This window comes from Manis pentadactyla, chromosome Y, assembly GCF_030020395.1.
Source record: "Manis pentadactyla isolate mManPen7 chromosome Y, mManPen7.hap1, whole genome shotgun sequence".
In the NCBI taxonomy this organism is placed as follows: Eukaryota; Metazoa; Chordata; class Mammalia; order Pholidota; family Manidae; genus Manis; species Manis pentadactyla.
The window spans coordinates 30,296,263-30,324,168 of NC_080039.1; the positions used below are offsets into that span (position 1 = coordinate 30,296,263).

General features: G+C 37.2%; 1 pseudogene; it reads right to left on the bottom strand.

The window, feature by feature from the left end:
• LOC130682114 (putative bifunctional UDP-N-acetylglucosamine transferase and deubiquitinase ALG13) overlaps window positions 1-27,906 on the bottom strand; it is a 111,221-nt pseudogene that overhangs the window by 49,852 nt on the left and 33,463 nt on the right.

Here is a 27,906-nt window from a genome sequence, read left to right on the forward strand (position 1 = left end):
ACAAAGAGAAGAAAAAGACAAGCAGGCAAAAAAGAGAGGAAAACAGAGAAAGCACAAAGAGACCCACACAAATACTGTCAATTTATTTTTAACAAAGGTGCAAGAGCAGTTCAATAAGAGATAATAGTAGTTTCATCAAATGTGCTAGAATAATTGACATCTATATGCAAAAGAAAAAATGATCTTCCACCTGCACTTTACATCCTGTACAATAATTAACTCCACATGGCTCAAAGAACTAACTGTAGAACTCTGAAACTTTTAAACACAAGCATAGGAGAAAATCTTGTGGACCTTGAGTTAGGCAGATTTCTTCAATATAATGTAATAAAAAATTGATTGGACTTTGTCAAAATTAAAAACTGCTCTGCAAATTATATTGTTAGAATGAAAACACAAGCCCATCTGGAAGAAAACATTTGTATATCACCTATCTGACAAAAAAAAAAGTTTGTGCCAAAATATATAAGGAACTCTCAAAGGTCAACAATAACAAATTTTAAAATGGGCACTTTTACCACACATTTTACCAAAGATACAGGAGTGGCTAATAAGCATGTAAAAATATATTCAACATTGGTCAGTAAGAAAATTCAAATTAAAGCCACAATGAGACATCACTACACACCCACTAGGATGGCTATAATAAATACAAACAGTACAAGTGTTAGCACGGACATGCAGAAACTGGAACCTTATTAAAAGAAGCCAGAGGCAAAAGGAGTATGATTCCAAAAGATACATGATTCCATTCATATGAAATATACCAAACAGACCAATCTGAAGAGACAGAAAATCACTGGTTGCCTGGTGTGGGATGGAAATAGTTATTAACTACAAAGAGGAACAAAGGATCTTTTAGGGTGATAGAAATATTTGAAAACTGTTTTGTGGTAATGTTTGCACAATTCTGTATATATTTACTAAAAATTGAATTGTACATTTAAAACTAGTAATTTTAACAGCTTTGAAATTCACAAACCATACAATTCGAAGCATGTAATGGATACTTAAGAGTTGTGCATTCATCACCCAAATTTTAGAACATTCTCATTACCCCAAAAGGAAACCCACACACCCATTACCATCAACCTTTAATCCCCATATCCCTACCAATTCCAGGCAACCACTATCTACTTTGTCTCTATATACATATTCTGGGTATTTCAAATAGAATCACACAGTACTTAGTCCTGTGTAACTAGATTCTTTCACTTGGCATGAAGTTTCAAGGTTCACCCATGCTGTGGCATTTACCAGTATCTAAACCCTTTGTATAAACTATGTTTAATTATCTATTTATGAGTTGATAGACATTTGGGTTCTTTCTATTTTTTGCCTGTTATGACTAATGCTATTATAAAGTCACAGACAAGTTATTGTTTGGACATGTTTCCATTTTATTGGGTAATACCTAGGAATGGAGTTGCTGAACCACATAACTCTACATTTGACTGTTCAAGGAACTATCAGACTGTTTTTCCACAGCAGCTTCACCATTTTACATTCTTACCAGCATTTTGAGGGTTCCTGTTTCTCCACATCCTACCAACACTTACTGTTATCTCTTTAGCCATCCTAGTAGATATGAAGTGGTATCTCTTTGTGGTTTTGCTTTGCATTTCTCTATGGCTAATATGGTCGAGCATACTTCATGTGCCTATTGGCCATCTGCATATCTTTAATGAGATACCACTACATACATCATAGAATGACTAAACCCATTTTTTTAAAACTGATAGTAACAACTGAATTGTTGCCAAGGATGCAGTGCAACTGGAACTCTCATATGTTGCTGTTAAGACCATAAATCAATAAAGGGACTCTGGCAAAATAGTTTGGCAATTCTTATAAGGAGAGAGTTACCATATGGCCCAGCAATCACATTTCTGGTTATCTGTTCAAGAGAAATAGAAAACTTAAGTCCACACAAAAAAACCATGCATCAGTGTTTATAGCAGCTATATTCATAACCATGATTCCCCTAAAACTGGAAACAATCCAAACATACTTCAGCTGGTAAATGGAGAAACCATGGCATTCATACAACAGAATACTCCTTAGCAATAAAAAGTTAGGTATGGATATACACAAGAACATGCATGAATATCAAATGCACTGTGGCAAGTGAAAGAAGACAGATTCAAAAGGCTACACACTTTATGACTACATTTTTATGATATATTGGAAAAGACAAAACCATAAGAAGGGTAAACAGATCAGTTGTCACTAGTTAGGACTGTAGGGAAGGGCTGACTAAAAAGGGATGGCAGAAAGAACATATGGAGCTATGTACCTTCACTGTAGTAGTGGTTACATGATTATGCATTTGTAAAATCTTACCAAACTGTAAAAGAAAAATACTTTGTTATATTTAAATTTAAAATAAATAACATAGGAGCCAAGATGGCGGGGTGAGTAGGGCAGTGGAAATCTCCTCCCAAAACCATATATATTTTTGAAAGTACAAATAATACAACTATTACTCAAAGAAAGACCAGAAGATACAGTACAACAGCCAGGCTACATCCACATCGGCAAGAACTCAGTGCCTCATGAAGGGGGTAAGATACAAACCGTGGCCCGGCGGAACCCAAGCATCCCACCCCCGACCCCAGCTCCCCCGCGGGAGGAGAGGAGTCAGAGCGGGAAGGGAGTGGAAGCCCAGGACTGCTAAACACCCAGCCCTAGTCATCCGTACTGGGAGCACAGACACACGTTGCGTGGTATGCTGGATATTAGGGAAACAGAACAGTAAAAGCTGCAAGCAGGTCCCTGCAGCCGGCTCCCCTGGGACAAAAAGAAAAGCGAGTGATTTTTGAAAGTCTTAAACGGACAGGCGCCTCACAGCTGGACGGAAGCATGTCGGCACACTAAGCCCAGCAGCTGGGAATCCAGGGGAAATTCAGGCGCTCCAGCCCCCTGGGGGGCAGCACAGCTGTGAGGCCCCTCACGGCTACAAACAGGCTCCCGCCCATCCCCCGTCCGGGGCAGACCTGCCATAGCAGGTGAGCAGCCTGAGAGCAGCTGCGCCCACAGCAACTGCCCAGAGAATCCTCTGCAGACAGCTGGGCCAGACTCAGAGGCCCCGCCAGCACACACAAACAGAGGGAGCCGAGACAAGGCACTAAAGGTCACAGTTCGTGCAGCAGAGTGTACCCAGCATGCCTGCCACTCCCCGTAGAGCCTGGGATGCCCTGATGGCTGCCCCGCCCATGGTGGCTCAGGAAATAAAACCAGAAGCTGCTCCTTGTGGGTGGGTAACAAGCAGAGGCAGTGAGGAGGGCAAGGCGACCAGCAAGCATGAAGGGACTTTGGTCTTGCAGCTAACACACACACAAACTGCCCACAACTACCTCTATAGCCATAAAAAGGCAGAAAAATCTGATCCAGTCCAGAATCACCAAGACAACCCCTGAGAGGGAGCCTAAGCAGATACATTTAACCAATCTTCCTGAAAAAGAATTCAAAATAAAGGTCATAACCATGCTGATGGACCTGGAGAGAAATATGCAAAAGCTAAAGGATCAAGTTAGGAGGGAGAATACAGAGGAAAAACAATCTCTGGAAGGACTTCAGAGAAGACTGGATGAGCTCCAAGAGGCTGTTAATGGAATAGAAATCAGACAACAGGAACACAGAGAAGCTGAGGCAGAGAGAGATACAAGGATCTCCAGGAATTAAAAAATACTAAGAGAACTGTGTGACCAATCGAAACGGAACAATATTCGCATTATAGGGCTACCAGAATAAGAGAGAGAAAAAGGGATAGAAAGTGTCTTTCAAGAAATAATTGCTGAAAACTTCCCCAAACTGAGGGAGGAAATAGTCTCTCAGACCATGGGGACAGATCTCCCAATACAAGGGACTCAAGGAGAACAACCCCAAGACACATAATAATTAAAATGGCAAAGATCAAGGACAAGGACAGAGTATTAAAGGCAGCCAGATAGAGAAAAAAGGTCACCAACAAAGGAAAACCCATCAGGCTATCATCAGACTTCTCAACACAAACCTTACAGGCCAGAAGAGAATGGCATTATATACTTAATGCAATGAAGCAGAAGGGCCTTGAACCAAGGATACTGTATCCATCATGATTATCATTTAAATACAAAGGAGGGATTAAACAATTCCCAGAAAACCAAAGTTGAGGGACTTTGCTCCCATAAACCACCTCTACAAGGAATTTTAAAGGGACTGCTCTAGATGGAATCACTCCTAAGGATAATAGATGTCAGCAGAGAAAATAAAATCACAGCAAAGAAAGCAGAACAACTAAATACAAACTAAAGGCAAAAGTTAAAATCAGGATGTTTTATTGCCCTTGTCTAGCTTGGATGAACACATAGTCTACAGGCACACACCTGATCATCTACATTTGCTCTCTTACAACACTAAACTATGTTTTCTACCTTTATCTTGTATCTACCTACCACTTCAGCATTTTATTAAAAATAATAATAATAAAGAGAGAAATGTGGTATCCACATATAAATCAAGTATAAAAACCAAATGAGTATTCATATTTGAACTGACTGTTTAGAGTTCATAATGCATGAGCAAAACCGAAAGTTTCTGTGATGACTGCCCTTGTACTGTTCACTATGTAACTTATTCATTATGTAAGAATTTGTTCTACATGTAAGAACTTGTTTGTTATGCCTCAGAAGATTGGAGACTGACGAGAATTAGGCTTGGGGTGGATTAATGATTGTGCATTGAGCATTGACTCCCCTATACAGAATTTTATTGTCGTTAACAACCATTTGATCAAGAAATATGAGAGATGCCCTCACAAAAAAAAAAAAAAAAAAAGGACAGACTTCCAATGGTAAAATAAATAAGTAACCGGGATGTGATGTATAGCATAAGGAATATAGTCAAGATATTGTAACAGCTTGGTAGGGTGATAGCTGGAACCTAGAATTATGTATATAAATGTTTTATCACTGTGTTGTACACTTGAAACTAATGTAATGTAATACTGTGCGTCAACTACCCTTCAATAAAAAATAATTATCTAAAAAAAAAAAAAAGTTAAAATCAACTACTCACAAAGCAGTCAAAGGAAACACAAAAGAGAACAAAATAAAACACCTAACATATAAAGAACAGACAAGGAAGAATAAGAAGGGATAGAAATAAAGAATCATCAGATTATGTTTATAATAGCTTAATACGTGAGTTAAGTTTGACAGTTAGATAGTAAAGAAGCTACCCTTGAATGTTTGGTAACCCCTAATCTAAAGCCTGCAATGGCAATAAGTATATATCTTTCAATAATCACCCTAAATGTAAATGGACTGAATGCACCAATCAAAAGAAAAAAGGTAAGAGAATGGATAAAAAAGCAAGACGCCTCTATATGTGGCTTACAAGAGACCCACCTCAAACCCAAATACATAAACAGACTAAAAGTCAAGGAATGGAAAAAGATATTTCATGCAAACAATAGGGAGAAAAAAGCAGGTGTTGCAGTACTAGTATCAGACAAAATAGACTTCAAAACAAATAAAGTAACAAGAGATAAAGAATGACATTACATAATTATATAGGGGTCAGTACAAGAGGATATAACCATTATAAATATATATGCACCCAATACAGGAGCACCAACATATGTGACACAAATGCTAACAGAATTAAAGGAGGAAATAGAATGCAATGCATTCATTTCAGGAGACTTCAACACAACACTCACTCCAAAGGACAGATCAATGAGCCAAAAATAAGTAAGGACACAGAGGCACTGAACAACACACTAGAACAGATGGACCTAACAGACATCAACAAAACACTTCACCCAAAAGCAGCAGGATACACATTCTTCTCAAGTGCACATGGAACATTCTCCAGAATAGACCACATACTCGGCCACAAAAAGAGCCTCAGTAAATTCAAAAATATTGAAATTCTACCAACCAACTTCTCAGAACACAATGGTATAAAACTAGAAATAAATTGTACAAAGAAAACAAAAAGGCTCACAAACACAAGGAGGCTTAACAACATGCTCCTAAATAATCAATGGATCAATGACCAAATTAAAAGAGAGATCAAGCAATATATGGAGACAAATGACAAAAACAGCTCAAAGCCCCAACTTCTGTGGAATACAGCAAAGAGAGTTTTAAGAGGAAAGCATATAGCAATCCAGGCCTATTTAAAGAAGGAAAAACAAACCCAAATGAATAGTCTAAAGTCACAATTATTGAAACTGGAAAAAGAAGAACAAATGAGGCCCAAAGTCAGCAGGAGGATGGACATAATAAAGATCAGAGAAGACTAAATAAAATTGAGAAGAATAAAATAACACACAAAAAATCAATGAAACCAAGAGCTGGTTCTTTGAGAAAATAAACAAAACAGACAAGCCACTAGTCAGACTTATTAAGAGAAAAAGAGAATCGACACACATCAACAGAATCAGAAATGAAAAAGGAAAAAACAGGATGGACCCCACAGAAATAGAAAAAATTATTAGAGAATAGTATGAAAATCTATATGCTAACAAGCTGGAAAACCTAGAAGAAATGGATAACTTCCTATAACAATACAACCTTCCAAGACTGACCAAGGAAGATACAGAAAATATAAACAGACCAATTACCAGCAACGAAATTGAAGTGGTAAATAAAAAAACTACCAGGTACAAAACCCCTGGTCCGGATGGATTCAGTGCTGAATTTTATAACACATATAGAGAAGACATAAAACCCATTCTCCTTAAAGTTTTCCAAAAAACAGAAAAGGAGGGAATACATCCAAATTCATTCTGTGAAGCCAGCATCACTCTAATACCAAAACCAGGCAAAGACCCCATAGAAAAAGAAAATTACAGACCAATATCCCTGATGAACATAGATGTAAAAATACTCAACAGAATATTAGCAAACTGAATTAAAAAATACATCAAGAGGATCATACACCATGACCAAGTGTGATTCACCTCAGGGACACAAGGATGGTAGAGCATTCAAAAATCCATCAACATCATCCATCACATAAACAAAAAGAAGGACAAAAACACATGATCATCTCCATAGATGCTGAAAAAGCATTCAACAAAAGTTAACATCCATTCATGATAAAAAATCTCGACAAAATGGGTATAGAGGGGAGGTACCTCAATATAATAAAGGCCATATATGACGAAGCCACAGACAACATCATATTTAACAGTGAGAAGCTGAAAGCTTTTCCTCTAAGATCAGGAACAAGACAGGGATGCTCACTCTCCCCACTGTTGTTCAACTGGAGGTCCTAAGCATGGCAATTAGACAAAACAAAGAAATATAAGGCATCCATATTGGTAAAGAAGAAGTCAAACTGTCACTATTTTCAGATGACATGATATTGTACATAAAAAACCCTAAAGACACCACTTTAAAACAACTAGAACTAATATCTGAATTCAGCAAAGTTGCAGAATACAAAATTAATACACAGAAATCTGTTGCTTTCATATACACTTATGATGAACTAGCAGAAAGAGAAAGCAGAAAAACAATTCCATTCACAATTGCATCAAAAAGAATAAAATACCTAGGAATAAAAATAACCCAGGAAGTAAAAGACCTATACCCTGAAAATTACAAGACACTCTTAAAGAAATTAAAGAGGACACTAACAAATGGAAACTCAACCCATGCTCTTGGCTAGGAAGAATTAATATTGTCTAAATGGCAATCCTGCCTAAAACAATCCTCAGATTCAATGCAATGCCTATCAAAATGCCAACAGCATTCTTCAACGAACTGGAACAAATAGATTTAAAATTCAAATGGAACCACAAAGACCGAACGGCCAAAGCAATCCTGAGAAGAAAAAATAAAGTGAGGGGGTCTCACTCCCAACTTCAAGCTCTACTATAAAGCCACAGTAATCAAGACAATTTGGTACTGGCACAAGAACAGAGGCACAGACCAGTGGAACAGAACAGAGAGTCCAGATATAAATACAAACATATACGGTCAGTTAATACATGATAAAGGAGCCATGGACATACAAAGGGGAAATGACAGCCTCTTCATCAGCTGTCCAGTTGGCAAAACTGGACAGCTACATGTAAGAGAATAAAACTGGATCACTGTCTAAACCCATACACAAAAGTAAATTCGAAATGGATCCAAGACCTGAATGTGAGTCATGAAACCATAAAACTCTTAGAAAAAAACAAAGGCAAAATTCTCTAATTCTCTTGCACATAAACATCAGCAACTTCTCCATGAATATATCTCCCCAGGCAAGGGAAACAAAAGCAAAAATGAACAAGTGGGGCTACACCAAAGTGAAAAGCTTCTGTATAGCAAGGAACACTACCAATAGAACAAAAAGGCATCCTACAGTATGGGAGAATATATTCATAAATGACAGATCTGATAAAGGGCTGACATCCAAAATATATAATGGGTTTACGCACCTCAACAAAGAAAAAGCAAATCAACCAATTAAAAAATGGACACAGGATCTGAACAGACACTTCTCCAAAGAAGAAATTTAGACGGCAAACAGACACATGAAAAGATGCTCCACATCACTTGTCATCAGAGAAATGCAAATTAAAACCACAAAATTAGGATTGCCATAATCCAAAAGACAAACAACAACAAATGTTGGTGAGGTTGTGGAGAAAGGGGAACCCTCCTACACTGCTGGTCAGAATGTAAACTAGATCAACCATTGTGGAAAGCAGTATGGAGGATCCTCAAAAAGCTAAAAATAGAAATACCATTTGACCCAGGAATTCTACTTCTAGGAATTTACCCTAAGAACGCAGGAGCCCCATTTGAAAAAGACAAATGCACACCTGTGTTTATCCCAGCACTATTCACAACAGCCAAGAAATGGAAGCAACCTAAGTGTCCATCACTAGATGAATGGATAAAGAAGAGGTGGTATCTATACACAACGGAATGTTATTCAGCCGTAAGAAGAAAACAAATCCTACCACTTGGAACAACAGGGATGGAGCTAGAGGGTATTATGCTCAGTGAAATAAGCCAGGCAGAGACAAACAAGTATCAAGTGATTTCACTGATCTGTGGAGTATTAAGTACAAAGGAAAAACTGAAGGAACAAAAACACCAGAAGACTCACAGAATCCAGCAATGGACTAACAGTTACCTAAGGGAAAAGGACCAGGTGGGAAGGGAGGGAATAAGGTGGGTGGGGGATAAAGGGTTCATTATGACTAGCATGTATAATGTGGGGGGGGGTTGCACGGGGAGGGCTGTACACACAGAGAAGGCATGTAGTGATTCTACAACATCTTACAACACTTATGGACAATGACTTCAATGGGGAATGTGGAGGGAACTTGGTGATGGGGGGAGTCTAGTAAACATAATGTTCCTCATGTAATTGTAGAATAATGATACCAAAATTTTAAAAATGTAATTTGTTTTAATTTCTAAAACTATTTCTTCTTTGTAGTACAACATATGAATACTAGCAGTTTTAACTCTAAGAACACTCCTTCATATTTCAAACAAATGAGGTATACGCTTGGAATATTTCTAAAGCATGTATTACCTGTAATATACAAAGTATAGTTGTAAATGTATATGGGACATGATGCTCTTGAATTATTTTCGTTTCTGAGAGGCATCATGGTACCATGAAAAGAGTGTTATGAAATTGATTATGCCACTTTAATCTCTCTGGGTCAGTATCCTCATTTGTAAAATAAAGGAGATGGGCTGCACAATCTCTCAGCACCCGTTCAAGTCTAAGGAACTCTGATTCTCTGTGATTCAATGATGGATAATATATTTAGATGGTCAAATTAATGATCCACATTAACCATGAAAATAGCTCATAGAGGAATTAACATTCTAGCAAAATGTAGGGTTGACTCGGCCACATAAAAATGAATAACAAATCTTGCATTATTAAATGAAAGAAATAGACCTAGATTTTTAAAAAGACAGCAAAACTTGTAACTGTGTGGTGATGGGTATTAACTAAACTTACTATGGTAATCTTTTAGCAATACATACATATACCAAACCATTTTGTTCTACACCTTAAACTTATACAATTATATAAGTCAATTGTATTATGTCAATTGTATGTAAATAAAACTGGAAAAAAAAAGAGATAACAAACACACGTACATAACAACTTGTGGCAGAACCGGCTGAAAAGACAATTGGTATTTTAGAAACTAATACTAATCCATTTATTTCAATTATTTTTAGCACCAAAAAACATGGGGACAATTCGGGAAATACATCAACTCTGATAACTTATTTTTAATGTCTTTCATTAATGAAAAATATGATGGTAAAGTTTTTTAAAAACACTTTTTAACAGCCCCCTCAACTAGAACCTGCCACTTTCTATTTTTTTTTTCTGTGGGCAATACATGCTTTCTTTCATGGTAGACATTTAAACAGAATTAGTAAGGCACTATTTGTAAGGGAACACAATGGTTCTACAACAAAATATGGCCACACAGCCCTATTCAACCTCCTCCTCAGGTTTAATGAAGACAATAAAGACAAGGAAGAATTGATTTCCAATAAAGCAGTGATCCTTCTCAGATATACAAAACAGAAGAAACATTACCAAGAAATACTTGCTTTCATTTTCTTCTCTTCCCCACTTCCACCTGAAGCATGCCTATATAGATAAGAAAAAAGGAAAACGGTACTTGTTTAAAAATATATCATATTTACGCAGAAATACTGAGGATTTTTGTTTTGGTTTCGTTTTTTATTTATGTTATTTGCAATGTCTCATCACTCTATAGACAGACAGGGCACTGAGGAAAGGGAGAATAAAGACCAGACCATTCTTTTGTTTTGATGTGCTGGAAACGCCCATTCACTTCAGTTTTCTATAAACCCAACTAGAGACTGAATATGAATTTAAATATGAAATTCGGTGTCAGTGAGGACTTTGCTTTCTGTATTACTTAGGACTGTCTACTGTGAATTCTAGGGAACTATCTCTAAGACTATTCCTATTTCTTAAAACAAAAACTTTTAACCAAGAGAAAATGTCTTATTTTGACATTTATTTTCAAACTTTCCACATAATTGGTTTTATGTCTTAGAAAACGCCAGTGAAGGAAGTTAGTCTTACTAATTCACAAATGGGGAAACTAAGATCCAGAATATTAGTTAGGCTAAGGATTTAGGAATGTTTTTCACTCCTAAATTTGGTGCACTTATTATCCACCCACTTCATACTGGCAGTGGAGAAATAACCAGTACATTCTGTACAAAAGAGAAAATGAACAGTAAAAAAGATGCACTATGTGGCTTCTCACAGACAGCTCCAACAGTGACTACCAGCTCAGGAAACAAATACTTTAGAAGCACACTTGACAGTTAATAACTAAATTACTGTACAGGTTTACCAAATAGCCTAATGCAGTATACCCTAAAACTAATTACTAAATTCCATTTCGTTCCTTTCACCAATTAGAAACAGTGCTACACAAGCCATTGGGGGTTATAAATACTGGGTTAATAATATGAAGGTTAGTTTCAAAACATGTTGTTTGGTTATGTGTTAAACTTGATGAGAAAAGTTTATAATTTGCTATATTATTTTAAAAACTGGGAATTATTAAACTCAAATGTACTTAACAAAAGGATTTAATTATAAAGGAGTCTAATAATTATAATAAGCAATGACCTATAATTCCTACAAGCAGGAATGAAGTTACTGAAGTTGACCTTAGTCTAAGGATTCTTTACTTAGGGCCTCAAGGCATCTTTAAACTCCCTGAAATGTCATTCACTGCAAAATGTGTATATGTGCCAGTAGGGAGAGGAGCAATAGTTTTAAATATTTTGAAGGACTGCACAACCCAAGGAAGCTTAAGAACTACTGCCTTAAAGAATAGGACTGTAGCCATTAAAATAAAATCAGTGTCAATCATAATAAATAATTTTGAGCAGAATGTGGTAAAAATTCATAAAGACAATAAAGATCTAAAAGTTTCTGAAATGTTAATAGATGGAATATAACAATATATAAACGTCTCAAAATATTTCACAGGAATCAGTATCAATCAAGAAGCATATATTCTACTTTCCTGTTGGAAGCTAACTAGATTTGCTCACCTTTTGTCTAGTCACCTACAAAAATCATAAGAATTAAAAGAGCATACAATATTAAGATTGTGCTAAAATATTTCAGGAATTAATCAACTAACAGGGAACCAAATTAAATGTCATTCAGCAGTTATCCTTAACGTTTATCCACATAGTCTTTTACTGAAAAACACTATAGCTACTACTTTTAATAAAACTAATTTACATCACATTTTACCAAAATATCCCCAATAAGCACCATTATGACAGACCCTTAAATACCATTAAGACGTTACACAGGATAAGCACTGCTATGTTTTAGATGCTACTCCTGTAAATGCTTGATCCTACAAACTCACCATACAATGTGAGGGTCACAACTTCCTCCTGAACAAAAGACATAATACTTTGGAGTCAAGTCAAAGACTGTATGAAATGAGTATGTGCGTGATGATAGTATTTCCTAAAACCAGTACCAACTCCTAAGCAAGATAATGAGAAAAGAATACTGAGTTACAAAAGTACACTTATCATTTATGGAAAGCCTAAAGTGTTTCAGGCAGAGGCTTCAAGAATGAGTAAAACAGTTCATCCTCAACTACACTGTATGAGCATTCCTCCAGGGCAGGAATCCTGTCTTGAGTCCTGTGATACAAAAAAGTCTTACTATGCATTTTTGTTAAAATACTAAATAAGGAAATAAGTGGGCATGAGACACTTAGGAGGTAAAGCTCAGAATACATGGTGACCAATACAGGGTTGGAGATTAAGAGTTAAAGCGTGGGGGACTGACTAAACGGTAACACCATTATTACCACTAAATGGTGATAAGGATCCCAGAAGGATGAAAAGGAGAAATATGATTTTAGTTTGGGGCACATCGTTTAAGGTGCCTAGAGAGCTAACAGACAAACCAAGACCAAAAGGCAACTGGATGGAGGACTATAGATAGGGAAATCAGTAGTAGAAGCTGTGGAAGTGATAAAAATACCAAGGAAATATAAGTACATTAAAGAACAAAAATGGAAGCTAAAACACAAATATTTAAAGAGAAAACAAAAGAACCAGTAAAGAACTTGCAACTAGGTAAACCTACTGGGAAAATTTCTCCACATGAATTGTATAATTCTAAATAGCAAAGTAAAAATTGAAGTATATTAAATACCTGTGGCTATCATACAATCAAAATTTCTTGGATTTCAAATATTCTATTCTTATTCCCACAAATGGTGGAAATATAATTCAGTGTTCCAATTACAATTCCAAAGCCATCTTTTGGACACTTCATTTAACATGAAACTCCTTTTTCACATTATGCTCTGAGCCCATTCTCCTCGTTTATAAAATGAGATAATACTAACTATTTCATAGGGTTATTATAAAGATTAAATGTACTCATATGTGTAAAGTGCTCTGAATAGTACCTGATATATTACTAAGCATGCAACAGGCATTATTTTTCATTCCCTACTCCCCCACAGAAATGTGAAGCTAATTGTACAGCAGAAAATTGATTACTGCATAGCTATCAGGACTACTCATTCCAAATTGTTCTCAAAAATTAATTTCTAATAATTCACCGATAGATCTCCTTTCTCCGACTGTGTAAAGATTCTTGGTCATCTCTGCAAATTTTATATGTGAACAAATCAGTGGGATTAAGTGCTTAAACCATAATAAAGGGCCAAGAAAATTATCTAGATCACTGCTAGTCATTAATGACTTAGTCTGAGGAAGAGTTTCTAAGACTGAAAATATCAAAATGAACATATTTTTACACTGCCCTGTGTGTCTGCATTATTTGCCATTAAAGGCATACAAAGTAGTGCTCTAAGGTGCCTGAAATTAAAAAAACCTGATAGTACTTTCATATACTCTTTCTTACCTAACACCAAATCCTACCAGCTCTGACTTTTCCTCCAAAATTGTAAGCACAGTAATCTAAAATCTTTCCCATCACCCTATAACCTCACATCATCTTTTATCTACTCCAACATCAACAACTTTCTAATTATTACTTTTCCACCTCTGAACCTATCCACGATGCAAATTTCTCAAAACACTAACCTTTCTCTATTGCTTCCTTATTCCTGGAACTCGAAATACATGCAGCAGAAAGCTGCTATTAAATAAAGTGCACTCCACTTACTCATTGCTTTCAAGAACCTGAAGCTCTGTCTTGTAATAACACCAAACTGATTTCACTCCACTGAGCAAATTATTTCTAATAGAATTTTGATTATCATTAATTTTTTTCATAAGGACCAATGCCATGTAAACTTGGCAATTAATTCATCTTTGCCTCTTTCCTTATCTGTAAAATGAGTGGTTTCCATCTGGTATATTTAAAATTCTCTTCCAACTCCAAAAATCTAGTTATTTGTCTTAAAGCCCTCACTCATTCAATCTAGTACCAATCCTACTCAGAACATCTTGCTAGACTGCAAACACTCAGGAATCACAGATTTATAAGTCTGAGGTAAGGCTGTCATACACCAACAGAAAACTTAAATACACAAAGTGTTCAATTCCAACTGAAATGAGATGAACAGCTTCTGGAAATGAACAAGTTTCCTCTGAAGATTAAAGTAAACACTAAACAAAACTATAAAGAAACAAAAAGCTTACACCATATATTATGGTATGGTGGAAAGAGCACAGGAGTAGGAGTCGAGGAGCTGCTTCTAATGGCAGCTCTGCCAAAGGCTGTTAGACAAGTTATAACCTCTGACCTTCTTTCTCAACTGAGAAGATGATGAGATTGGACCAGACGATCTTGAGGATTCCTGCCAAATCAAATTGATGCGAAGATATCCTTTGATTTTTAAACCCCACAACTGACATAATTCTCACAAATATGTAATCAAAGGGATGTCACTATACACAGTTGACACCATTGACTTAAGCTTCTGCTAAACAAAAAAACTGAATCTGGGTTATGTATTCTTAGGGAAATAAAAAAAAGCCAAGGTTGTGGGGCCCTATGTTGCTTTTCAGCTGTCTGATGTTCTAAGTAAACCTTTCACTTGTTCCTGTTTCTCTATGGTTAGTCCTTCATGACATAAAATGATTAAAGATTGAGTAAACATAAATTTTAAGCCACAATTGTTTTTCTCAAACCAGAGAAACACTTTAAAAGCACAGAAGTCAAATTCTCCCCATATATTTGAATAGGGCCTTTTCTACAACATGAGCACATCGAAATACTATACAATTATGATTATGGTGCTGTGAATTCCTACCCATATAGATGCAAATTACTCACTTTTAAGCTTATCCTCAGCAAAATTGTAATCCAAGTTGGCTTCCTCTTGCTACCCAGAGTACTTCTTAGCCACCACCTTCTACCATTAGTAAGAATTTATTTTTAATAAACATTAGCGCAAGTAAAACACAATCAGGAAAATAAATCTACAAAAACATCACATAATGCATCCCCAGGCAAATGTTTAGAATATTCAACATTTTGGGATAATACAGTGGAAAGTAGGTCTTCATAGTGAATGCTCTTTTTTTATGAATGGATTATACCTAAACTTTCTACCAGGAAACTATGAACACTTATGGCTTATCTGGTTTACTTTTTGGTCTTAAAAGTAAACTCTGTTCATCAGAATTCCTTAATATATGTGTATCTTCAATTGTGTGAACTCTAAATGATATATTTAGGCATTACACACATCAGATCACTTACACATTTGTACAACTAATTTTCTAAGCACAAAAATTATCAATACCTCTGATGTTACAATGAATGTTTCAATACCACTGCAAGAGAGGGCCTTAAAAAATAACATCAAGTCCTATTGGCATTAAGTCTTTTCTGATTTACTCTTCTCAAACCAGTAAAGCTTTGACATCAGGCAAGATTATTTTGTCACTTTCTATTTGTATTTTAGAGGAAAGTGAACAAACACATCCACTTCACCCTTCAGGATAAAGAGAGTTTCTCCAAGTACAATACATCAAATGACTTGATAGTTAATCTTGTTCATTTCTTTTTTTTTTTTTTAGACTGAAAAAGAAATTATTTTATTTCTTCCCTTACACAATGATGGCATTTGGCATTTTTTTTATAGTTATTTTTTTTTGAAGGGTAGTTGACGCACAGTATTACATTACATTAGTTTCAAGCGTACAACACAGTGCTAAAACATTTATATACATAATTCTAGGTTCCAGCTATCACCCTACCAAGCTGTTACAATATCTTGACTATATTCCTTATGCTATACATTACATCCCAGTTACTTATTTATTTTACCATTGGAAGTCTGTCTTTTTTTTTTTTTGTGAGGGCATCTCTCATATTTATTGATCAAATGGTTGTTAACAACAATAAAATTCTGTATAGGGGAGTCAATGCTCAATGCACAATCATTAATCCACCCCAAGCCTAATTTTTGTCAGTCTCCAATCTTCTGAGGCATAACAAACAAGTTCTTACATGGAGAATGAATTCTTACATAATGAATAAGTTACATAGTGAACAGTAGTACAAGGGCAGCCATCACAGAAACCTTCGGTTTTGCTCATGCATTATGAACTATAAACAGTGAGTTCAAATATGAATACTGATTTGGTTTTTATACTTGATTTATATGTGGATACCACATTTCTCTCTTTATTATTATTATTTTTAATAAAATACTGAAGTGGTAGGTAGATACAAGATAAAGGTAGAAAACATAGTTTAGTGTTGTAAGAGAGCAAATGTAGATGATCAGGTGTGTGCCTGTAGACTATGTGTTAATCCAAGCTAGACAAGGGCAATAAAACATCTACATAAGCAGATTTCTCTCAGAACGGGGGGGTGAGGTTCTAAGCCTCACCTCTGTTGATCCCCAATTTCTCACCTGATGACCCCCCCTGCGACTGTGCCTGTCTTAGGTTGTTCCTCCCTTGAGGAATCTTACCCATCTCTGGCTAACCAGTCATCTTCCGGGGCCATACAGGGAAATGTAAAGTTGGTAAGTGAGAGAGAAGCCTTATTGTTTGAAATGGTTAGCTTTTTACTTCTTTGCATATTTATGCCCTGCAGCTTCTATGCCCAGCATTTGTCTTGAGGAATATTTACCACTTGGAAGAATTATGATACTCAGTAAATTTGATAGGAGGCACGAGTTCTATTTAAGGGTTGTAATTAGGAAGGAAGAAGAAAAGCTATAGAAGTAGCAGGCGGAAGAAAACATGGGAAGATTGATTATTTCTTTGACATACCTTCTTGTACAGTAACTTCAGCTTGTATAGGTTTTAAGCTACTACTTAAATTGCGCACACATATTAACATAATAGGAGTATAGTTACATAACCAAAGCATACCTATAATTACCAGCCATCTCCAGTGAAACCACGAAAACCAGTTAGGCACCTTAGGCATTTGTGAAAACTTATCTATGATATGGTGGACATTGTCCAACTGAACTTGAACAGTCTGAGAGAAATCAGACAAATTAAAACAACCCATTCCTGGGGAATGTTCACATCCCTTATGTTCTTTTAACAGTAAATAGTCTGTAGTTGTAAGATTTTGGAGTGCTACAATTTGCACTTCTAATTCTTGGTTGAGTTCCAACAGTATAGATCCAGTCAAATTTCTTGTTTTACTGTATTCACAGGCCAGCTTAGGTATCTCCTTCCTCATTCCCATGATAAGTTCAGGAACTGGTGGGATGAGTGCATCTACAGCTGTAGCAGTGCGTGGATCTTTGTTGGGGTTTTTTGATGATCATCTTCTGGCATGAGTCTTCCAGAGAGTGCTGATGTTGGAAGTTCTCTTTCATATCATATCTTAGTTCATTTTCGGGGTAGCCCAATTAGGCTTTGATCTTCTGTATAAACACAAACAGACCCTTTGCCTACACTTTTATATGCCCTTTATACCCTTGTGCAGAACTCATTGGAGGTTATCACACAGGAACAGCCCTTTTTGATTTTGTTTTTGGTATCACTAATCTACACTTACATGATGAATATTATGTTTACTAGGCTCTCCCCTGTACCATGTCTCCCCTATAAACCCCTTTACAGTCACTGTCCATCAGCATAGCAAAATGTTGTAGAATCACTACTTGCCTTCTCTGTGTTGTACAGCCCTCCCTTTTCTCCTACCCCCCCATGTATGTTAATCTTAATACACCCCTACTTCTCCCCCCTACTTCTCCCTCCCTACCCACCGATCCTCCCCAGTCCCTTTCCCTTTGGTACCTGTTAGTCCATTCTTGAGTTCTGTGATTCTGCTGCTGTTTGGTTCCTTCAGTTTTTCCTTTGTTCTTATATTCCACAGATAAGTGAAATCATTTGGTATTTCTCTTTCTCCGCTTGGCTTGTTTCACTGAGCATAATACCCTCCAGCTCCATCCATGTTGCTGCAAATGATTGGATTTGCCCTTTTCTTATGGCTGAGTAGTATTCCATTCTGTATATGTACCACATCTTCTTTATCCATTCATCTATTGATGGACATTTAGGTTGCTTCCAATTCTTGGCTACTGTAAATAGTGCTGCAATAAACATAGGGGTGCATCTGTCTTTCTCAAACTTGATTGCTGCGTTCTTAGGGTAAATTTCTAGGAGTGGAATTCCTGGGTCAAATGGTAAGTCTGTTTTGAGCATTTTGATGTACCTCCATACTGCTTTCCACAATGGTTGAACTAACTTACATTCCCACCAGCAGTGTAGAAGGGTTCCCCTTTCTCCACAGCCTCACCAACATTTGTTGTTGTTTGTCTTTTGTATGGCAGCCATCCTTCCTGGTGTGAGGTGATACCTCATTGTAGTTTTAATTTGCATTTCTCTGATAATTAGCGATGTGGAGCATCTTTTCATGTGTCTGTTGGCCATCTGTATTTCTTTTTTGGAGAACTGTCTCTTCAGTTCCTCTGCCCATTTTTTAATTGGGTTATTTGTTTTTTGTTTGTTGAGGCGTGTGAGCTCCTTATATATTCTGGACGTCAAGCCTTTATCGGATGTGTCATTTTCAAATATATTCTCCCATACTGTAGGGATCCTTCTTGTTCTATTAATGGTGTCTTCTGCTGTACAGAAGCTTTTCAGCTTAATATAGTCCCACTTACTCATTTTTGCTGTTGTTTTCCTTGCCTTGGGAGGGGAGATATGTTCAAGAAGAGGTCACTCATGTTTATGTCTAAGAGGTTTTTGCCTATGTTTTCTTCCAAGAGTTTAATGGTTTCATGGCTTACATTCAGGTGTTTGATCCATTTTGAGTTTACTTTTGTATATGGGGTTAGACATTGGTCCAGTTTCATTCTCCTACATGTAGCTGTCCAGTTTTGCCAGCACCACCTGTTGAAGAGACTGTCATTTCGCCATTGTATGTCCATGGCTCCTTTATCAAATATTAATTGACCGTATATGTCTGGGTTAATGTCTGGATTCTCTAGTCTGTTCCATTGGTCTGTGGCTCTGCTCTTGTGCCAGTACCAAATTGTCTTGATTACTATGGCTTTATAGTAGAGCTTGAAGTTGGGGAGTGAGTTCCCCCTTACTTTATTATTCTTTCTCAGGATTGCTTTGGCTATTCGGGGTCTTTGGTGTTTCCATATGAATTTTTGAATTATTTGTTCCAGTTCATTGAAGAATGTTGCTGGTAGTTTCATAGGGATTGCATCAAATCTGTATATTGCTTTGGGCAGGATGGCCATTTTGACGATATAAATTCTTCCTAGCCACGAGCATGGGATGAGTTTCCATCTGTTAGTGTCCCCTTTAATTTCTCTTAAGAGTGACTTGTAGTTTTCAGAGTATAAGTCTTTCACTTCTTTGGTTAGGTTTATTCCTAGGTATTTTATCTTTTTTGATGCAATTGTGAATGGAGTTGTTTTCCTGATTTCTCTTTCTGTTGGTTCATTGTTAGTATATAGGAAAGCCACAGATTTCTGTGTGTTGATTTTGTATCCTGCAACTTTGCTGTATTCCGATATCAGTTCTAGTAGTTTTGGGGTGGAGTCTTTAGGGTTTTTTATGTACTGTATCATGTCATCTGCAAATAGTGACAGCTTAACTTCTTCTTTACCAATCTGGATTCCTTGTATTTCTTTGTTTTGTCTGATTGCCGTGGCTAGGACCTCCAATACTATGTCAAATAACAGTGGAGAGAGTGGGCATCCCTGTCTAGTTCCCGATCTCAGAGGAAATGCTTTCAGCTTCTCGCTGTTCAATATAATGTTGGCTGTGGGTTTATCATAGATGACCTTTATTATGTTGAGGTACTTGCCCTCTATTCCCATTTTGCTGAGGGTTTTTATCATGAATGGATGTTGAACTTTGTCAAATGCTTTCTCAGCATCTATGGAGATGATCATGTGGTTTTTGTCTTTCTTTTTGTTGATGTGGTGGATGATGTTGATGGACTTTCGAATGTTGTACCATCCTTGCATCCCTGGGATGAATCCCCCTTGGTCATGGTGTATGATCCTTTTGATGTATTTTTGAATTCGGTTTGCTAATATTTTGTTGAGTATTTTTGCATCTACGTTCATCAGGGATATTGGTCTGTAGTTTTCTTTTTTTGGTGGGGTCTTTGCCTGGTTTTGGTATTAGGGTGATGTTAGCTTCATAGAATGAGTTTGGGAGTATCCCCTCCTCCTCTATTTTTTGGAAATCTTTAAGGAGAATGGGTATTATGTCTTCCCTGTATGTCTGATAAAATTCCGAGGTAAATCCATCTGGCCCGGGGGTTTTGTTCTTTGGTAGTTTTTTTGATTACCGCTTCAATTTCATTGCTGGTAATTGGTCTGTTTAGGTTTTCTGTTTCTTCCTGGGTCAATCTTGGAAGGTTGTATTTTTCTAGGAAGTTGTCCATTTCTCCTAGGTTTCCCAGCTTGTTAGCATATAGGTTTTCATAGTATTCTCTAATAATTCTTTGTATTTCTGTGGGGTCTGTCGTGATTTTTCCTTTCTCGTTTCTGATACTGTTGATTTGTGTTGACTCTCTTTTCCTCTTAATAAGTCTGGCTAGAGGCTTATCTATTTTATTTTATCGAAGAACCAGCTCTTGGTTTCATTCATTTTTGCTATTGTTTTATTCTTCTCAATTTTATTTATTTCTTCTCTGATCTTTATTATGTCCCTCCTTCTGCTGACCTTAGGCCTCATCTGTTCTTCTTTTTCCAATTTCCATAATTGTGACATTAGACCATTCATTTGGGATTGCTCTTCCTTTTTTAAATATGCTTGGATTGCTATATACTTTCCTCTTAAGACTGCTTTTGCTGTGTCCCACAGAAGTTGGGGCTTAGTGTTGTTGCTGTCATTTGTTTCCATATATTGCTGGATCTCCATTTTGATTTGGTTATTGATCCACTGATTATTTAGGAGCGTGTTGTTAAGCCTCCATGTGTTTGTGAGCCTCTTTGCTTTCTTTGTACAGTTTATTTCTAGTTTTATGCCTTTGTGGTCTGAAAAGTTGGTTGGTAGGATTTCAATCTTTTGGAATTTTCTGAGGCTCTTTTTGTGGCCTAGTATGTGGTCTATTCTGGAGAATGTTCCATGTGCACTTGAGAAGAATGTATATCCCACTGCTTTTGGATGTAGAGTTCTATAGATGTCTATTAGGTCCGTGTGCTCTACTGTGTTGTTCAGTGCTTCCGTGTCCTTACTTATTTTCTGCCCAGTGGATCTATCCTTTGGGGTGAGTGGTGTGTTGAAGTCTCCTAGAATGAATGCATTGCAGTCTATATCCCCCTTTAGTTCTGTTAGTATTTGTTTCACATATGCTGGTGCTCCTGTGTTGGGTGCATATAGATTTAGAATGGTTATATCCTCTTGTTTGACTGAGCCCTTTATCATTATGTAGTGTCCTTCTATATCTCTTGTTACTTTCTTTGTTTTGAAGTCTATTTTGTCTGATATTAGTACTGCAACCCCTGCTTTCTTCTCACTGCTGTTTGCTTGAAATATGTTTTTTCATCCCTTGACTTTTAGTCTGTACATGTCTTTGGGTTTAAGGTGAGTTTCTTGTAAGCAGCATATAGATGGGTCTTGCTTTTTTATCCATTCTGTTACTCTGTGTCTTTTGATTGGTGCATTCAACCCATTAACATTTAGGGTGACTATTGAAAGATATGTACTTATTGCCATTGCAGGCTTTAAATTCATGGTTACTAAAGGTTCAAGGTTAGCCTCTTTACTATCTTACTGCCTAACTTAGCTCGCTTATTGAGCTGTTATATACACTGTCTGGAGATTCTTTTCTTCTCTCCCTTCTTGTTCCTCCTCCTCGATTCTTCATATGTTGGGTGTTTTTTGCTGTGCTCTTTCTAGGAGTGCTCCCATCTAGAGAAGTCTCTATAAGATGTTCTGTAGAGGTGGTTTGTGGAAAGCAAATTCCCTCAGCTGTTGTTTGTCTGGGAATTGTTTAATCCCACCATCATATTTGAATGATAGTCGTGCTGGATACAGTATCCTTGGTTCAAGGCCCTTCTGTTTCGTTGTATTAAATATATCATGCCATTCTCTTCTGGCCTGTAGGTTTCTGTTGAGAAATCTGATGTTAGCCTGATGGCTTTTCCTTTATAGGTGACCTTTCTCCCTCTAGCTACCTTTAACACTCTTTCGTTGCCCTTGATCTTTGCCATTTTAATTATTATGTGTCTTGGTGTTGTCCTTCTTGGATCCTTTCTGTTGGGGGTTCTGTGTATTTCCGTGGACTGTTTGATTACTTCCTCCCCCAGTGTGGGGACGTTTTCAGCAATTATTTCTTCTAAGATACTTTCCATCTCTTTGCCTCTCTCTTCTTCTTCTGGGACCCCTATAATACGGATATTGCTCCTTTTAGATTGGTCACACAGTTCTCTTAATATTGTTTCATTCCTGGAGATCCTTTTATCTCTCTCTATGTCAGCTTCCATGCGTTCCTGTTCTCTGATTTCAATTCCATCAATGGCCTCTTGCATTCTATCCATTCTGCTTATAAACCCTTCCAGAGTTTGTTTCATTTCTGCGATCTCCTTTCTGGCATCTGTGATCTCTTTCCGGACTTCATCCCATTTCTCTTGCGTATTTCTCTGCATCTCTGTCAGCATGTTTATGATTCTTATTTTGAATTCTTTGTCAGGAAGACTGGTTAGGTCTGTCTCCTTCTCTGGTGTTGTCTCTGTGATCTTTGTCTGCCTGTAGCTTTGCCTTTTCATGGTGATAGGAATAGTCTGCAGAGCTGGGACGAGTGACGGCTGGAAGAACTTCCCTTCTTGTTGGTTTGTGGCCCTCCTCTCCTGGGAGAACAGCGGCCTCTAGTGGCTTGTGCTGGGCAGCTGCGCGCAGACAGGGCTTCTGCTTCCTGCCCGGCTGCTATGGAGTTAATCTCCGCTGTTGCTGTGGGCGTGGCCTGGCTCGGGCAGCTGCTCCAAAATGGTGGAGTCGCGTTGGAGCAGGAGCTGCTGGGAGGCTATTTATCTCCGTAAGGGGCCTCCCTGCTCCCTGCAGCCCAGGGGTTAGGGTGCCCAGAGATCCCGGATTCCCTATCTCTGGATTAAGTGACCCGCCCTGCCCCTTTAAGACTTCCAAAAAGCACCTGCCAAAACAAAACGACGACCACCAAAAAAAAAAAAAAAGAAAAAGAAAAAAAATTTTTTAATTAAAAAAAAGTTTTTTTTAATTAAAAAAAAAGGTGGTCGCTTGTTTTTCTTTATTCTCCGGTGCCAGCCTCAGGCCTCTGCTCACCGGTCTTGCTGTCCTGTTTCCCTAGTATTGGGGTCCCTATCCCTTTAAGACTTCCAAAAAGCGCTCGCCAAAACAAAACAGCGAAAAAGCAAAAAAAAAAAAAATGGTCGCGCGCTTTTCTTATGCCCTCTGTCGCCCAGCCTCCAGTGCCTGCTCACTGTTCTTGCTGCCCTGTTTTCCTAGTATCGAGCGCCCTGCACTCTGGCCCGGATGGCTGGGCCTGGGTGCTCGGCAGTCCTGGGCTCCGTCTCCCTCCCGCTCTGCCTGCTCTTCTCCCGCCGGGAGCTGGGGGGAGGGGCGCTCGGCTCCCGCGGGGCTGGGGCTTGTATCTTACCCACTTCGCGAGGCGCTGGGTTCTCACAGGTGCGGATGTGGTCTGGATATTGTCCTGTGTCCTCTGGTCTTTATTCTAGGAAGGGTTGTCTTTGTTATATTTTCATAGATATATGTTGTTTTGGGAGGAGATTTCCGCTGCTCTACTCACGCCGCCATCTTCTGCCCCTCCTCCCTCTTGTTCATTTCTTTTAGGTAACTACTGAGCTTTTTATTTCAGAGCACCATGCATCATTTTTGCTTGTCTCTTTTAAAAAATTTGGTTCCTTGGATTAAGTAGCTAAAGGTGCTCTTTTTTAAGAAGTTTGTTACTATTTCATTTTTAAAATTCAAACTAGTAACTATCTTTGAGGTTCTTGTCTAAGTTCTTAAGCTTTGTTCATTTTTTTCATGATTCTGAATCCACTTAGGATTCTAGGACAAAAACCTATGAATGGTTACTACATATTTCTTTTACGAAAATATGAGAAAAATATCTAATCAATTTATTAAATTGCAATTAGGATTTGGACCCTAATGCTAACATTTACACCATAAAATTTTCTATACATTCTATAAATGTAGGAAATTTATATTATTCTGCAAACATGTATTATGTATTTAATTTGACTTAACCATATTCCATAGGCTGGATTGGTGGGGTGTTTTTAAAGTGTTCAGAGTTTTAAGTATTTATTTTTGTAATCCAACAACTTTATCCAAAAATGTAGAAAATTTTTCTGGCTGGCCAGGAGGAAACATTTCAGTGTTGATAAGTCCACTGGCTGTAATAACCAAGGAAGTGTGCTGAAATGATAGAAGAAAAATATTAGTAACATGGAAGAAAATCCCATAATTCATCTGCTATCCACTTGATATCTGAATCTAACTTCCAAGCACACTGTGATGCTTCTCAAACTGCACATCAATAAGTATTTTGATACTACAGATATACATACCAAGATTAAAGCAGTATGAAGAGACTATATGTCGATATCAATCCAACACATACCTTTTCTCTTATGTCAACTGAAATATTTCAGAAACATTATTTCATAGAAGATGTGGTCACATGGCTTTGGAACACTTCTCAAGACTGGGCATACGAAATTGGAGGTAAAATTAATTTATGAAAACAGAATAAATGTAACTTTAACTAACAGCTACCAGATAAGAACAATAAGCTGGGGAGACTACTAAACCATGCATGAAGATTGTGGAAAAACTTTTTTTGCCAATAATTTTCTAACATAAATACATATACAATTAAGCAATGCACAGCCACCATGCACATCGGTAATAAGGTTCCAAATCACAACATACAGCTATTCAGAAATTTAATTAAACCAGTCACTTAAATTAGAATAGACATACAACCACCCAGCCCAGATTTGGGGCAAATAAATGATATACCTAAAATAAAAATACAACCAATTACTGATTCTTATGGCATTCATGTGTGTGACTTTCTTGAAATTAATATAACAAAGAAAGATTTCTAAAAAACTGTAAAAAATGAATAAAGTGGAGACTTGTATAGCTTCCTCCTCTTCAACCAAAGTATAGGATATGTTCATGAAATCAATGTTTTCTCTTTTTTTAATGTACCAACATAAAATTAAAGTTGATTCAACATTCAGAATGAAAATAATCATCAAAAGTGAATGGGAAAAACTGATTTGCATAAACCAATTAGGAAGGTGAAAGTTTATTCTCTTTAGAAATGTCTGTTAACCACTAATAATCTCAACTACCCAGAGACAGATATGTCCATTATCTGAAGCCCACATAATTTTGATTAACTAGTTTCTCCCCTGACTCACTATGCTTTCTAGAATGGCTTCTATTATTATAAAACCACCCTGACATTCCCTCTTCTCCATCATTATAGGGAATAGGACACCAACAGCTGCTCTTGAAACAATCAATAAATCTGTCCCCTCTCCATGAGAATAGGAATCTGTTTTGTTCGGTGATGTATGCTAAGTGCCTATAATAATGCCTGGCATATAGTAGGCATGCAATAAATATTTAATGATAAACAGGTGTTCATTTTTATTTTAAATTGCCTAAGAGACACATAAAATTAAAAGAAAAGCTCAATATGTTCTAGTCAGTTTCTTCTAAGATTCATTTATCTTAATTTCAATTTATTTTAACTTAAAAATTATCTATTTTGTAATACTTCTTCACTGACGTCTTTACTTTTTACAACATCAAATTAGTATAGCTTTTAAACTCAAACAATTGGAAATTACTGACCTGACCCTTTGTCAAGCTTCTACTGTCTCAAGAAGCATTAGTAAGGAAAAAAAACAGCAATTTTCTTCATCCTTCTATTGTGATGTTGATCAGTTCTTGCAGAATTCTAATATACTTCTAGAAAATAAAGTAATAAAGTACCTTACCATAAAGTAATGCCTTTGCCTAAAATATTCCAATGGCTTCTCATTAAACAGAATAAAATCAGAACTCATACGAGCTGTCCCCACTCAGCCTCATTTTACACTACATTCTTCCTTGTTCACTATACTTCTGTCACACTAAATTTCCCTCTGTTCCTCAAATGCACCAAACTCCACGTTCATTCCTAACTTAGGGCCTTTTGCAATTGCTGCTGTTCTTTCTGCCTCTAGCTTCCCATTACTACTTCTTCCTTGTCACTGAGGTATCACCTCAAACGTTATACACCCAAGTCATGGCTGCCCTGAATTTATATAATTAGTCTTCACCCACCACACCCATTCCATCATCCTGCCTTATTTTCTTCATAACACATTTCACCATGTGAAACTATCTTGATGGCTTATTTATGAACTGTTTACTAACTCCCACAACTAGAACATAAGCACCATGAAAGAAGGGACTTTTTCTCTTGTATTTCCCTGTATCCATAGCACATAAAGTAATGGCTGCCACTTATTAGGTTTAGTTGAATTAATGAATGAGTAAAAACTTAATTTAGGGATTCCAGTGCATTTACTGAAGGCAAAACTTTAATTAATAAGCAAATGCATTCCTTGGATAAAGAAAATCTAAGCAAATTAAAAAACTATATTCTTGTGACTTGCATGTCCAGATGAATATACATACATGTGCGCGTGCACACACACACACACACACACACAGATACTCACATGCAATGAAATTATACTTGAAAGAAATACAACACAGAAATGACAGTTGAAGTGGGAAAAGGTAGGAGGTCAAAAAGACAGAAAGGTTAGGCAGGTAGGCAAGAGCTAGGGAGACATTAAATAGCTCAAATCATCAGTCTCTAGCATACCTGCAGGTAAAATACAAGAGATGTCTGTCTTTGTAGAACTGCTTTGCCAATTCCAGCTGATGATTGCTTATCAATTTTTCATTTACAACCACTACAAGTGGCTTTCCTTTTTCAAGAGTCTCCAAACAACTTTCCGCACCTACACAAATAAATCAAATGTGTTAATACAGTTTTAAAAAAATGAAGGTGTTGCACCAAGCTTTACAGCTAGGACTCAAAAGATAAAAAACTTGAAGAAGAGCTATTTTGAGGGTTAAAGATGGTAGTGTGAGAGGAGAGACAGAGACTTCCTCCTAAAAATGAATACAATGAGAAAATTTAATTGGAGCAACTAATCCTGAAAAGCAACAGGAAAGAGGGCGGTGTCAGATTGCATACACCTTGAGAAAAGAGCAGACCCCATGGAACAGGGTAAAGTACCAGAGCTGTGGCTCCGCGGGACCCGAGCCCTTCCCCCACCCCAGCTAACAGGCTGGAGGAAGAGAAACGGAGCAGGGAAGGAGTGGAAGGCTTGGGACTGCTTAATACCTAGCTCCAGAGATCTGCTCTGGGAGCACAAACCTACATTTCATG